The following is a 15,840-nucleotide window of genomic DNA, read 5'->3' on the forward strand; positions in this document are numbered from 1 at the left end:
ACTGGTTCCTACCACCTGAGTGCTTACCCCACCTGCTCTCTTCTCCTTGACAGTCAACAGGGCCAGGGCTTGATTTTATCTAAGAGAACACAGTAACACAGATGTCATTCCCAGGGTTCTAAGATGAGACTGTCAACACAAGTGAGGTGCCTCCTCTGGCCTTGGAAGACTAATAGCTAAGTTAGAAAGAAGTACATGGTAGGATTTTAAGTCAAATACTTGTCAAAATGGTAGAAAGAAACTAAAGTTGCCAGTCTTCATATTGCTAGCAACAGCACACTTTACAAGAGGTCTGTCTTCCCCAGTTAAATCTAGCACACCTTTTTTAAGACTCTAGAACAGAAGATTCAGCTAAAATGCCCCAGGAACCTGACTTAGAAGCTGAGGTAACGACTCCCCATTTTACCCTAACTCTGCTAACTCTGTGAGGGTACTGTTACACAGCAAGAGAAAACTATTATTTGTTGCATATTAAGGTTGGTTCCTTCTGCCATCCCTGCTGCTACTGGGAGGTTTATTTTCAACTATTCTCCAAATAAAGGAAACCAACTAACTTCAGGTTGTAGCCACAATTACTTTTTAAAAAACAGGATTCCACACTGTAGCCCTGGCTATCCTCAAATTCCCTACCTACCATAGGATTGTCTTACTTAGCATAGGCTAGTATAGGTTTAGCTAGGAACTAGCTCTGGCTTTTACTAGCCTGAAAGTAAGTTACTAATAGAAAACCTGTAAAGACAAACAGTCAGGTATAAAGGTACAGTTAAGCTGACCAAATTCAAACCACAGATCCTGTTTAATGAACAAAACACAAGATTCAACGACTGTCCCTTGTCCTGATACCAATAACAACAGACAGTAAACGCTACAACTAGAGCCTCTCACTGCTGCCTCTGGGATAGATATACTACCACTAAACACAACTCTACAATGTGCCTGATGCCCGAGGCAGCCAGCACAGGATGATGGGGACCGGGTGACCCAAGCAGTGGAGGGCTCTGCTTCCCAGCTTACCACTCAGGGAAGAGCTCTTGGACTCTCCTGGGTAGTGAGAGGATCCGATGAACTGACCACACGGCTCTAGGCCTGACCACTAAGCTTCTCTATCCCTTAGATAAACAGGCTACAGGCTGGCCGCCCTCCCTCAAAATGCTGAACTGGACTGTTTACCTGGTAGCAGTATGTAGACCTAGTATGAGCAACGTGAAACAAGTTTAATTCCTTGCATCTATATTTGTTTAACTTATAAAATACAAATATTAGCTACACTGTAGGGCTACTGAACAGGGTACAATACCTAAAATAAATATCTATCCAAGGGCTTGCCTAATGCAGGGTTCTGACGAATAGTGGTCACTGCTACTACTAAATAGTGGAAACTCGGTTTACATGAGCCCTTCTTGAAAAAGAAAAAACCATGCAACAGGTCTAAGTGGTAAGAGCAGCCCGTGATGCCCACATCTGAGAGCCTGAGGAAGAGGACCCTCAGGTCAAGGCCAGCCCAATCTATCATGAATTCTAAGCCAGCTTGAGCTAGCTGTCTCCAACTGCCAACAAGTTGAGGCTTTACCAGCAGGTCTGTATGTTACCTTGATACCACGTCCTATGCTATTTCCATCCTGATCCCTGCCTTGCCAGTAAATATAAAGTGTCACCATCAAAGCTAAGCCCAAGAACAAAGACATAAACCATTTGTACAAGGTATAACCCTTATTTTTTTTTCTACATTTCTCTCTGGTGAGCTCTAACATAACGTTCCATGAGGGCAGGGACCATTTACATTAATCTGATCCATGACTGTGTCCCAAGAAGCCAGCAAGGGGCCAGGCACAGGGAGGAGGGGGACATCTTCAACAAGTTACCCAAATGTTTGCTTTTCCAAATATTGACTATGGAAGCTCGCCACTAATAAAAGTCATGAAATTACACCAAGAATAAAAACCTGTTTCAATGTTGCCTCATAAGCGTACAGAGAACTGTTGCATCCAGGTGGCAGTGGTGGTGTACAGCTTTAATCCCAGCCAGACAGTACTTGGGAGGCAGAGGCGGGCAGATCTAAGTTTGAGGGTAGCATGGTCTACAGAGCTAGTTCCATGACAGCCCAGAGCTACACAAAGAAATCTTTTTCTTAAAAAAAAAAAAAAAAAAGAAAAAGAAAGAAAGAAAAAAGAAAAAGTTGAGCCGGGCAGTGGTGGCGCATGCCTTTAATCCCAGCACTTGGGAGGCAGAGGCAGGCGGATTTCTGAGTTCGAGGCCAGCCTGGTCTACAGAGGGAGTTCCAGGACAGCCAGGGCTACACAGAGAAACCCTGTCTCGAAAAACCAAAAAAAAAAAAAAAAAGAAAAAGTTGCACCTGTTAGGACTGCCAGCTTCACTTGTCTCTAATCACTGTGACAAGACTTTCTGAAAACCTCTTCATGAAGTAAACTTGGCCTCACTCTTGTTCTGTCACCCAAACAATCCCAAGTGTGAATCCCAGCCAAAAGGCATCCCTACTCCTCTCTTCATCTTCTGTCACTTTCCAAAGCTAGATTTATTTCTAATGTGCATATGAGACCTCCTACAAAGCTGAGTCTAAGTTCTAGCTGAATGAATGTCACTCTGTTGGCTAGGAGTAAGGAATTTTACCATCCAAGCTGATTCCTCTCAGATTTTAAGCTGCCCTAGTAGGAGAGGCAGAGAGTTCACCCCAGGGGTGCGCATCTCTGGAGGCTGAGGCAGGAATGCAGTCTGACACCAGCCTGGGCTATTTGGTAAGACCCTGTCTCAGTCAACCAATAAAACCTGCTCCAAATATCCACTAAGAGTTGTATGGACTCTAACTACTAAAATACGCTATTCCTTTAATACAGAAGGCCCCATCTTTCCACTTCCCACATTCAGTAGTTTGTCCCAACATAAAGCAGACATTTATAAGCATTTATCTACAAGTAAGTAATTTTCTTCCTCCTATGCACAGCATTTTTTGTGGCTTTTTGGGTTTTGCTTGTTTGGGTTTGGTTTCTCGTTTTTTGAGACAGTGTTTCTCTGTGTAGCCCTAGCTATCTTGGAACTCACTCTGTAGACCAGACTGGCCTCGAACACATAGCCTGCCTTTGCCTCTATCTCTGCTGAGATTAAAAGCATGTGCCACCACTGCCCTGTGCTTCTGTTTTAAGGAGAATCTCACCCTGAAGCCCAGAACTAATTATGAAGCTTCAACTCACTACAGTCCTGCCTCAAAATTTGTCTAAGTGTGCCAACACAACTAGATTCCAGTTTGATCCAGCTCTACCAAGCTTCGCCTCTGCCTTTTCCTATGCTTCCAAATCCCCTTCCCTACTCTTTATTTTTATTTTTTTTATTTTATTTTTTTTATTTTTTTTTTTTTTTTTTTATTTTTTTTTGGTTTTTCCAAACAGTGTTTCTCTGTGTAGCCCTGGCTGTCCTGGAACTCACTCTGTAGACCAGGCTGACCTCGAACTCAGAAATCCGCCTGCCTCTGCCTCCCAAGTGCTGGGATTAAAGGCGTGCAACACCACCACCCGGCTGTTCCCTACTCTTTATTCCACACACAAATGTCCTTGGGACTAACTAAAGAAGTAAAGTTAAGATGTATTGATTCATTCAACAAACATTTATTTCATGCTTAAACTGTACTAGGTACCTGGAATACCTATGATTGCAAAATACTGAAGGTAGAAAAAACTCAGTTGATTTCTACATAGGATTAATCAAATAGACACTAAAAAAAAAGTGACTAACTTTTTAAAAGTATTATGAACAAAGAACAGACATGCAATTTTACAGACTAAGAGCAACTTGGAGGGTTGGGGGGAAAGGCTTCCCCAACAAAGGGATTTCTCAGATAAAACTGAATGAGGAAACAGTTACTAAACAAGGTACAACCCAGACTGAGACAGCAGTGCAGAGACGATCACTTATGTGACACAGAGCGCTGAGGGGTGAGTCAGTCACCTGAGACAGGACGACACTTAGGCAAGGACACAGGTTCTATGGCTCCTTTAGTCTTTACCTTACAAGTCACAGCACCATTAAGGAAGGCTTTGGTTTTTGGGTTGGTTTTTGGGGGAGGGGGTTAGTTTTCCTTTTGGTCTTTTATTATTTTGTTTGTTCTGAGACAAAAGCCTCACTGAGTAACTCATGCAGCCTCCAGTCCTCCTTAATGCCCAGCACCTACTTGAATGCTAAAATTATGGGTATGCAAGCACTAGGTTCCGAGTTTGACCTTAACACCCATGGGAAAAAAAAAAGTGTAGCGGCAGAGGCAGGCAGATGCACCACCAGCTGGCCTCATCACAGAACTCAGCATGGGGAAAGGGACTGTCTCAAAATAGAAGGTGAGTGGATCCTAAGGAAAATTTCCAGAAGCTTACCTCTGGCATCTACGAGCTGAGTACTACAACCTCTGGCCAGCAGTTTTATTTTATTTTTTACTAACAGAGAAATGTTGCTTCTCAAGACAATCAAATCCCTCTCCCACTTGAACTCCCTCTCAAGGTGAATTTCTTCTATTCCCTAACTGGTCTCCACAGGCCTTTAGCCTTTACAGGGCTCTATTGTTTACTTATTCAGCAAACAGGCCTTTTCCAAACTATCAGCCCTTCCCTCTCTTCCTCCTCTCTGTACCTAACTGGGACGCTGCTGAGCAGCTGTTGGCCAGTTCCAGCTCCCAGAAGACCTCACCTAGACTCTCCCAACGTTTTTCTGTGCTACATGGTTACTCTAAGAGAATGTACAAAATGAGAGTGAACTCAATGAGATCCCATTCATTTTCTTATCCATGCTGTTTTAAAGAACTCTCAGAATCTTTTCTATCACATAAGGAATTATACATCAATAAGGAATGTGTGTGATACAAAGATAAATCAAAAAAATCATCACTGTAATGACAATTTTTAAGCAAAAAGTATCAAATCACAACACACTTCTCAGCAGACAATATTTGTCTCAGGAACTAGTGCCCTACTTATATCTAAGTATTGTTTAGCTCAAAATTAACTCTCAAAAGGACTCTAAGATATTTTTTTGACCTTTAAAAGTATTTTTACAATCATGAAACTGCAGATCCTATGTCTCTTTAACTAAGAATTTATGTATGGCTCTTGGAGACTATATCCTTACTCCTACTCTAACTGTAAAGTACTTTACCCACCAGAACATTCCATAATGGCAAAGACAACAGTGGCTCTTGTTCAGAGCTGTTTCCAGGCTCCAGTCACATGTTTTGGCACTCTTTGGTGCTCAATAAATAAACAGTTCTAACCAGCATGGTAGTGCACACTTTTAACCCCAGTACTCAAGAAGCAGAGGTAGGCAACTCTGAGTGAGTCCAAGGTCAGCCTGGTCTACATAGTGAGTTCCAAGCCAGGCATGTGTGCATGTACGCATGTACATATGAATATGTCTACATTCATATACACACACACATGTATGTAGTGAGATCCTGCCTAATCAATCAATAGCTTTATCAGCACACAGGATCAGTCTTCTAATTAAGATACATGTACAAATCAATACAACATGAGATTCCCATGAGAACACTAAGTAAGAGCCTGATGTGACTGCACTCACACGCTCTGTCACAGAGACAGGAGGATCTCTGTGAGTTCGAGGCCAGTCTGACTGAGTTCCAGGGCAGCCAACTCTACACAGAGAAACCCTGTCTTGGAAAACCCAAAAAACAGTCACAGTGTGAAAATCTCCTTTTTCCCACCACCCCACTTTCTCTCTCATCCTTAGGGGTGCTGCAAACTGTTCCCAGCCACCATCATGAAAGACACAAAGTACTCTCTCTACTAACTCTCTGGTTCCTTCCAGTAGGAAAGGAGTCATAGCTGTCACACTAAAACCACTGCACTCCTGTGAGCTGTGCAACCCTCCCCATAGCACCCTCCCAGTCGCCTGGTTTAATCCCCTGCTCTCCACCTCCAGAACCTCAGCCACATTGCTCTGTGAATCCAGAAATGCATTTGCTATCTACTTAAAATGTTAAGTGAAAACTTCCCCTGCACTGTCTTTGACCTCGTCCTTCGGAGCCTCTCACACCGTCCTCCTTACTGCACCTGTCCGCCAGCCAGCCGCCCAGACTATTCTTCCTCAGTCCCACTCCTGCTCTTTCCCCACCTTCATCGGGCTTCCCTTGCTTCTCCTCTCCAAAGCCATAACCACATCTGACCAAGGGAACCAGCCTCCAGTGCAGAGCCTCCCTCAAGTCACCCGACCATCTAGCCTCCCTGTGCTCCGCACCCACTCTCCACACACCCACACTCTCAGACCACAGGCTTGCCTGTGCTGGCTTTTCCTTGAATACACCTCTAAGTGGTCTTTGCCTGTACCCAGCTTTACTTTTATTTTTATTTATTTATTTTTTTTTTTTTTTTAGTCCTGGCTGACCTGGAACTCACTCTGTAGACCAGGCTGGCCTCGAACTCAGAAATCCTCCTGCCTCTGCCTCCCAAGTGCTGGGATTAAAGGCAAGCACCAACACAGCCTGGCGGACCCAGCTTTCCTTGAACATGTCTCTGGAAAGCAGTCAAACGCCCCCCCCCCTTTTTACAATCAACAGAGACCACCCCTCACCCCTCACACAGAGGACATGCAGATGTTTCCCCAACTGAGAAGGAAGACCCTGTAGACTCTTACAACTTATCAAAGCATGAATTATTTGACAGAATAAAGGTAAACCAGAAAATAACCAACTCCATCTTTAACCATGTATCTAACAAAGAATGACTATTTTGTTATTTAAAATACAGGCCTTAAACCAGGATGGGGTCCTTGTCTGTAATCCCACCAGTCAAGAGACTGAGTGAGGCAAGGGACTCTCAGGTGGGCTAGGACCATAATGGTATTGGGGGTTGGTGGGAAAATTAGAGTACAATTCAAGATATTCAAATTCAGCCTTCAGCCATAAGCAAAAGCAAATCCAAACAAAATTTCAAATACTTAATTTTAAAATATCTGCCCTCCTAAGAATGGAAAAACACAAAAGCTGGGTGTGGTGGCACGGACAGGCCTTTAATCCCAGCACTCACAGGCAGAAGCAGGCAGGTCTCTGAGTTTGAAGCCCATCTGGTCTACAAAATGAGTTCCAGGACAGCCAGGGCCAAGGGCTGTTACACAGAGAAATCCTGCCTCAGAAAAAAAACAAAAAACAAAAAAAAAAAAGATAAATAAAAAAATAATTATTTTTTAAAAAGGGAAAATGCGCTCTTCAGACACTTACTATAAACACATAAACTGTATTATATTTGAAAAGACAATGTGACAGACAGCATACGTTCAAATGCGCTTATAGTTGGTACACAGTTTTCCTCATAAACAGGTATCCTACAGCAGATGCTCAGAGCACAATTTCATGTATCAGTAAGTGTGCTTAGAGCAGCACTGTTTAAAACAGTGAAGCATAAGAACACTTTTAACATCACTTCATGAGAACTAAATAAAACAAAGCATATGTATAAAATGAAACAGTTTTCAAGCAAAATGAAAGCAAAAACAAACAAAAACAGAACAAAATCTGACAAGGGCTAGTGTAGCTCATTTGGTAGTATACTTGCCTATAACCCATGAATACCCAGATTTAACCCTAGCATGGCATAAAGTGGGCATGGTAACACACGCCTATAACAATACTCCAGGGCTTGAGGCAGGAGGATAAGGATTTCAAAGTAGCTTGGGCTACATGAGATCTCATCAAGATACTGCTCCTCCAAAGAAACCCAGCAAGTTCCAGGCCAGCCAGACATATACAGCAAGACCTTTTCATGGAAACAACAAACAAAAACAACTTAGAAAAGAAAAAAACAGCCGGGTGGTGGTGGCACACGCCTTTAATCCCAGCACTTGGGAGGCAGAGGCAGGCAGATTTCTGAGTTCGAGGCCAGCCTGGTCTACAGAGTGAGTTCCAGGACAGTCAGGGCTACACAGAGAAACCCTGTCTCGAAAACCCCCCCCCCCAAAAAAAAAGAAAAAGAAAGAAAGAAAGAAAAAGAAAAGAAAAGAAAAAAAAACACATACATGGAAGTCAGGTATGGTAGTTCAGTCCTGTAACACCAGCTCCTGAGAGAATGCAGGACTGCTGTGGGTTGGAAGCCAGGGTGAGCTGCATAATGAATTCCAGACCAGTGAGGACTAGAGAGCCTGTCACCAAAATAAATAAATAAAAAGCCAAGCCAGGTGATACAGGCCTATAATCCCCACTACTCCAGAGGCTGAAGCAGGAAGATCTGAGCTCAAAGCCTTCCTGGAACACAGAGTGAAACCAAGGCTAGTAGTAACAGAAGTCACAGCCTCAGAGTAAGTAAGAGAAAGGGCTAGACAGTGTAGCTCAGTAGTGCAGCCATGGCTTACAGCAGGTGATACCCTTGGTTCAGAGTTCAGTCATACTCAAGCAAATGCACAATGCACACAGACACACACAGACACATACAGACACATACACACAGGGGCCCCACAGACAGGTGATAAGTATGAAGTTTAAGTCAAAAAGCTGTGATGTTTCTTCTTTTTTTTTTGGTTTTTCAAGACAGGGTTTCTCTGTGTAGTCCTGGTTATCCAGGACAGCCAAGGCTATATAGAGAAACCCTGTCTTGAAAAACAAACAAACAAACAAAAAAATCAAGACTAGAGATATTGCCAAGTATGCACAATACCCTAGGTCTGATTCCTCAGTGAGAGGGTCATAACCAGCACATTTCTACAGCACAGCACATATTAAATGTACTGTAGATTTAAGTGTGCATGAATACACAGACACATCTGGTAGAAAACCTGTGGGTAGTTACCACCTATGGGCCCATGAGAATGAGGAGGACACCATTCCATAGCAGTTCACTTTTTAAATCCCAGTGTATATCCCTTGTTGATCTTTAAAGACTAGAATTGCCTGTGTGGTCAGAACTTCATTAAATGCTTGCTGTGCTGCTAACACAGAAACCCTCCATGCTGGAAAGACACTAAGGAGACAGGGGTACTCTCAGTCTGGTACAAAACCCCAGAGGGTCCTACATAGAATAAGCCCCCAAGAGTGTTATCACATTCCACCAACTAGAAGATACCAACCTTAACCCCAGAGAAGCCTCTCCTAACCCTACCCAGGACAATCCCACCAAGTGAAACTGTCAGACACCATGTTTCCTCAGGAAAAAGTACATGTGACACACTCTTCCTCCCATCTGTTCGTGTGGGCGCTGACCTCTGATTCCTATGACAGCCAACTGAATGATAAAAATAGTGTTCACCTGATAACAGGGAAGGATATTCCTCTGAGCCTATTTCCATTTTAAATTAGAGAAGCTAATGAAGTGAGTTCCAACAAGTAAAAACTATAAGCAACCAGATAAGAAGCAAAGTAATAATTCACGGACACTAATAATTCAGGGACACAAGCTTTGTGCCCATCTAATCACGCCAAGGTCTCACCAATCTATCCACCCCAATGCTATCCACTAGAGTCCTGCTACTAAACATACCTCATAAAAACCTCAATTCTTGCTTTTCCTCTGACTAACGTGGAATATTTTTCTGTGGGGCTAAAAGAAAATTAATCATACCAAGCATTCCCTTGTAATAAGCTCCTTGCATGAAGAACACCGTGTCTGGGACTGACAGCTACCCTGTAAGTGTCGATGCACCATAAACCCTTGTCCTCTATTCCATCTACAAAGAACAAACCAGGAAGGAGTCAGGAGTCAGGAGAGCCCCAACTAGCACAGCCTGTTCTGGTGCAGTTCAAGCACCTAGCTAGTTTCTCTGCACCCCTCCTCTGTAAGGTGAGGTGAATCAAGTCCCTCAGAGCTTTTCTCAGATGTCTGTGCTGCAACAGGATGACCTGGAGTCCTTATAAACAGAGCTCATTTCAGAGGTCATCCAAAACTGTACAAAAATGTCTGAGCTTGGGAATCCCAAAAACCTGACGAGTTCTCCAGAAAACAGCAGATCAGTATGCCCTGGTCCCACTAGATCTACTAATAGCTAAAGAAAAGGCCGAGTCTTCCCTCTCCTCACAGCCATGACCCACGGAGCAGCATCAGGGAACAACCGTCTCCTAAGTCACTGCCACCATCAGTGACTAGTGACCCTCACAGCACTAGTGACTCACAGATGCTGAAAGCCCAAGACCCGTGTTGCTCTAGCGGCCAGTGTTAGTCCAGTATTCAATGTTGGTCTATCACTACCTGCTATGGTCACTAGCAGGACCACACATGTAGTGTGGCCCAAAGCAGACTAAGAGGAAATCCAAAAGTTTACACTCTACTATTTATATGATGTAATCACAACTATAAAAAAATTGTTTCTATCAGAAAACAGTGTCAGTAAAATATTATCCTGTAGATATCTTCATTACAAAAAAAAAAAGTACATGGGCTAGAAAGATGGCTCAGTGGTTAAGAGCACTGACTGCTCTTCCAGAGGTCCTGAGTTCAAATCCCAGCAACCAAATGGTGGCTGGCTCACAACCACCCATAATGAGATTCGATGCCCTCTTCTGGTGTGTCTGAAGACAGCTACAGTGTACTCATAAATAAAATAAATAAATCTTTTTTAAAAAAAAGTACAAATTAATTCTTCTCACCAGACTACAGATATATATATTACAGATCCAACAGTGTATCTGAACAATCTGAGTTTTCAAACTATAGCACAAAAACTTAATGACCAATACTCAACAGTGACTGTTCAAGAAACTGCCTTATTTCCAGAGATTTCTTCCAAAATATTTAGAAGTGAACAAGCAATGTTTCATTTTTCTTCATTCTGCCTGTCTATTGAAGCAAAGTCTCAGTCAAATAAACAGCCACCCTCCCAAAGACCACAAATCCCAGCCTCCTGTGCAGCTAAAGTATGATCACATGACTAAATCTGACCAATAGCACATGGGGGAGGGGGTGAAGACCCTGTTGTCCAATGGACAATCTAATGGAGAGGAGGAGACAGACATTAAAGGAAAAAGTGTTTATAAATCAGCCATGAGTCATTCTACAGCTATCAGCAATAAAGGTTGTGAAAGAAAGGTGAATCCTGCTTGGCTCTAGTGAGGGAGGCTGTGGAGAATGCTTGCCTCCTGTGTGTAAAGTCCTAGATTTAACTTTCAGCACAGCTAAGGGGAGAGGGGGCAGGGAGTGGGGACAGGAAAGGCATCCCTGAGGCAGTGATGCAGAGAAAGAAGAGTGAGTGTCTGGAAAGGAAAAAGGGAAGCAGCAGAGAAGTACCATTCGCCCATCTGCACAGGAACATGAAAGCTGCCAACCTCCTGTCACAGAGAGGACACCCATGCTGAGCCTGGGTCCTGAAATCACTCCATACAAGTACTTGAAGAGGAGCCTCAAGTACTCCTCCGAACCAGGTATCACAAAGCTATCCAATACCAGTGTCAGTAGCCTACCCAGACATACCCAAGACACAACCTTAGTCATAGATCCCATTAAATAGTTCTAAATAAAAATCAACTAATCGCTGAAAATTTCTTTTGTTTTGTCAACTTTAAAAAAAAAATAACAGAGGAGGAACAAACAAAAGCTAGGGGTGTTTGCCTATGAAGATGTTGTTTAAGGAAGAGCTGATGCCTTCTAAATGCTGGTTTCAAACCATGTCAAACCATCACAGCAGGTTCCCACAAAGCAAAGCATCTCAATTACGAGATTTCAATTTTGTATAATAAAATGACTCATCATCAAGACATGACTTTTACATGACTACTGTATATTATACACACACATATCCCTTAGTCAAAAAATATCTCTTGCAGGGCGGTGGTGGCACATCCTAGCATTTGGGAGGCAGAGACACGCGGATTTCTGAGTTCAAGGCCAGCCTGGTCTACAGAGTGAGTTCCAGGACAGCCAGGACTACAGAGAGAAACCCTGTCTCAAAAAACCAAAAATAAATAAATACATAAATAAATAAATATTTCTTTAGCTTAGTAACATTTAAGCCTAGCTTCTTAACAATAACAACATACATAAAAAACCATCCTTGAGGAAAACAGCATCTATTCAGAACTAACTGCCCAGAGTTCAGCCTGACTCCCCTGTCAGCAGGAGCTTGCCTTGGTAGAACCACAGCAGGTTACATGTCCAACGTAAGGTGCCATTCTCAACCAATAACTGTAACTCATCACAGAATTCTCAAAGGAGAATTTCAAAGCCAAAATATAACTTTAAAAGGCATAGCTGTTTAATTCAATGTACTTCCAAGTCAAATTTTGTTTTTATATACAAATATGAAACTAAAATTTAGAAAAAAAATAACTCTTGCTTGCATTAGCTAATGTGAACCTTTATTTTAGTCATATGACAGCTGCAGTCAACTCTCACATACCCAACAAAAGACTTTACACACCAGCTTAACATTATCGAGTTGACATGAAGCATAAGTTCAAAAGATGTCTTCTTCATTTAGGGACAACCTTAGGTAACTTAAAATAATTTTTTCCAAGTAATTAAACACCAATTTTGCTGGGCAGTGGTGGTGCACACCTTTAATCCCAGCACTTGGGAGGCAGAGGCAGGTGGATTTCTGAGTTTGAGACCAGCCTGGTCTACAGAGTGAGTTCCAGGACAGCCAGGGCTATACAGAGAAACCCTGTCTTGAAGAAAAAAAAAAAAAGAAAAAAAAAAAAAAAAAAAAAAAAAAAAAAAAAAAAAAAAAACACCAATTTTAACCCTCATATTTGTAATCCCAACCTGTACAAGCATTGAGTTATGAATTATCACAGACTGTCTTGCCATCAAACACAGCAACAGATAGGGTCCCAGCCTTTAGAAAACTCCGTACACTACTACTCTGGTCCTACAGTTGTGACAGGTAAACTGTTAAGTTACAGGTGACCCTGTCTATTATGTTCAAGCAAGAGATCTGCTCCTCAGATGAAAGTAGACAGACACTCAACACAAAGTAGAGTGTTAGGGCCAAGTTACTGTTTACAAGTACCACAGAATCACTAAGACTAATAGCTGCAAGGACACAGTCAAGTTCTTGACAGACCTTCTGGAAACTCCTGGTGTTTGCTGGTTTGAGGGCTAAGCTCCTTCTTGAGAGGGAGAAGAGTTGCTGTTTAGAGGGACACCAGCTGGCAGGTTCGAAAAAGAGGAAAATGGCAAATGAACACACATCTGATCACAAGTAGCAAGAGATTCCCAAATTAAGCCCTCCCTCTGAGTCTTATTATGTATAATGTCCTGCAGTACAAAATAGATCTTGGTCATCCAAAATTCTATACAAAATTTCTTTCTGGAACAGACGTTTGCCAACCATACACTCTGTAACATCTCTGTGCCATTTAAATTTCTGTGCTATTAAAAACGGTTTAAAGTAATATGCAAAGTAAACACACGCAGTACTTTTTTTCCTTGACAGTTACATAACACCCATGACAAAGTTCATGCCATGTCTGAAACAAGGACTCTTGGCTTCACCCTCAGTCACTGCACTGCACAGACTTGAGCTCCTGTGTTCACCACTCCTCACTCTCATCTGTGAGTCACAGGCACAGGAATCCAGCATGAAGAAAATTCAGTGACAGAGTACATTCTCCAGGGAGATCTCTCTGGCCTAGGGTCTAGCCTAGGGTCTTGACTATCCATGTTCTCTTGAATGTTATTTTTCAACCCCTAGTACATAGCAGTGGCTGAGATTAAAATTTTAACAGGTCACACACCAAAGTGTCTTCAAGAAACTCCACTGGGTCAATTTCCTACCCTTACAAATTAACTATCATCCCTTCAATTCTATTCCTTCAAATGAAAACAAGGTCTTCACCATCCACCAGGCACACTCTGTGCCTTACAGACACAGGGGCAACACTTCTAGAGTAATTTCTGAGCTTATGCCTCTCTGAGGTAGATAGGAACTTGCTGTGGCCATTTTTATGGAAGAACTTGGTGTAGATGCTGACAAGAGGTGTAGATGCTGACAAGAGTTTTAACTTTTTGGCAAGGTCTGAGGTCTAACTCTGTTTGGACAGTACCACAGACTCCACCGCCATGCCAGGGCAGAAGCTCCAAAGGGCAGGGTTCTTTAAGACATGTACCCTGAAAATCCCTGAAAATATAACCAAATAAACCTTCTGAATCATTATTCCTCTGAATCTTGACAAGTGAAATTTGAGCTCCTGATTCCCACTTACAGTCTATTTAAAAATGTAATTCTTTAAGACAATTAGAAAGAAATTTAACAAACAAAAAGTAAGGTAACTCCACTACATTATTAACGTCTCAAATCAAAGGGCCTAACAGCTATCCTTAACATGCAAAGTACCAAGTGTCAAAAGAGAGGTATAAGTATTTAAAGAAAAAAATAACCACACCAAACTTTATGACTTATCAGTATGCAAAAAGAACTCTATACTATAACAGTTAAACGAAAAGAACAAAATGCACCAGTGGTCTCAATTCTTCCACTCAAAAGCAGAGTAGTTTGCTTGGGGGGAGGGGTGACAAGTTTCATTACAAGGGCTCATCTAAACTGTACTTCTGCAAACCCTAAATTAACTCCACCAAAACCTGTACCCAAACAGTCTCTAGGTTACAGTCCTGAGTCATCACGCAGTACTTAATAATAAGTTAGGAGCCAATGATCAGAAACCCAGGCTAACAACTGACTCCTCCTGGAGTCCTGGCTGTATGACCTTGGACTAGTTACTGTCCACCTCTAGGCTCAGTCTGCTCATCTGTAAAATGGGTAACATTTCCAACTGGGAGGTTATTCGAGGGAATTTATAAAACTGTAGTTTAAAAGGTCTAGTACTAATCTGTGAGTGTGCAAACAGTTACAAGGTATATTTTCTGGGGGTATGGCAGAACTCAAGAAGCAAATGATGCTGCACCTCGACGACAGGAGTCATATAATCTAGGGCTGGGCAAAGACAAGACAAGTCGTTGGAGTCACTGACTCACGAATTTTGCCATTTTTAACTATTTCGGGGTAGGGAGGGGCCTCTAGCTAAGTAAGTGCTGATATTCAGCCGCTCTGGGGCCTCTGGAGCCTGAGTGGGTCTGCGCCTATAAATAGATGTTGAAGTTTTGTAGCGCTACACAGGTCTCCATTGTAATTCCTGTCCCCTCCTGCTGCTATGCAGGTCACCCCTGCCCCTCCGGTGCCCTGGGTCGCCCGCGCTCCCCTCCCGACTTCCGAGCACACCGGGTCCCCAGGCCCGGGCCCGAGCCCACTGGGCCTCGCAGACGGCAGGCTGCCGACCTTCGCCGGCCCGGCCCAGCCAGGCCTTGCGTCCTCGCCTCCCGGCCGCCAGCCCCATTTTCTGAACCCGTGCATTGTCCTTGCCCAGAACCCCGGCGCTCCGCACGCCGGTGGGGACCGAGAGGAGGGACGAGGGAGGAGCTGGGGGCAGAGGATGAAGAGGAAGAGGAGGAGGAGGAGAAGGAGGAGGAAGACAGCCTCCTCCCCTGCGCTCGGGCTGCCAGTGGAGGTCTGGCGCCGGCCCGGCCCGAGGCACCGGGTCCCACCCGCCGCAACTTTCCTCGGGGACGCGGCCTTCTTCCCCGGGCCCCGGGCCGCCCGCCCGCTCCTAAGATGGCAGGTCCCTCCCTCCCTCCGCTAGAGGCCTGGCGAGCCCGGCTCGCAGGCCCCGGGAAGCCGCGCGCAGGGCCGCGCCGGGCGGGGCGGACACTCACCGGGACGATGGCGGGGCGCTCGCGCCGCTCCCTCCGGTGAGTCTCAGCCTCGAGCTCCCGCGCCGCGCTCCCGCCGCGGCCTCCGCAGCCAGCGCCGCCCCGGCCGCCTCTCTCCGCCCCCGGCGTCCCGGCTTCGCGCCGCAGCCGCGCTGGCTCAGGGTCCGTCGGGCTGGCGGGGCCGGCGGCGCCCGCGGCCGGGGAGGCG

At 44.1% G+C, this 15,840-nt stretch overlaps 1 protein-coding gene across 5 annotated transcripts in view; it reads right to left on the reverse strand.

The window, feature by feature from the left end:
* Positions 1 to 15,840, reverse strand: part of Dyrk1a (dual specificity tyrosine phosphorylation regulated kinase 1A) — a 123,006-nt gene extending 107,166 nt beyond the window's left edge. For 2 of the 5 annotated variants that reach the window (XM_028752500.1, XM_028752497.1), the window contains exon 1: positions 15,636 to 15,724. The gene's annotated coding sequence lies outside the window, so the exon portion shown is untranslated. Of the gene's footprint in view, positions 1 to 12,990; positions 13,148 to 15,635 lie in introns of those variants that run through there. The other 3 variants (XM_028752502.1, XM_028752501.1, XM_028752499.1) reach the window with 3 other exon arrangements.

The sequence above is a fragment of the Grammomys surdaster genome, unplaced genomic scaffold, assembly GCF_004785775.1.
Source record: "Grammomys surdaster isolate TR1022 unplaced genomic scaffold, NIH_TR_1.0 125925, whole genome shotgun sequence".
Taxonomy (NCBI): Eukaryota; Metazoa; Chordata; class Mammalia; order Rodentia; family Muridae; genus Grammomys; species Grammomys surdaster.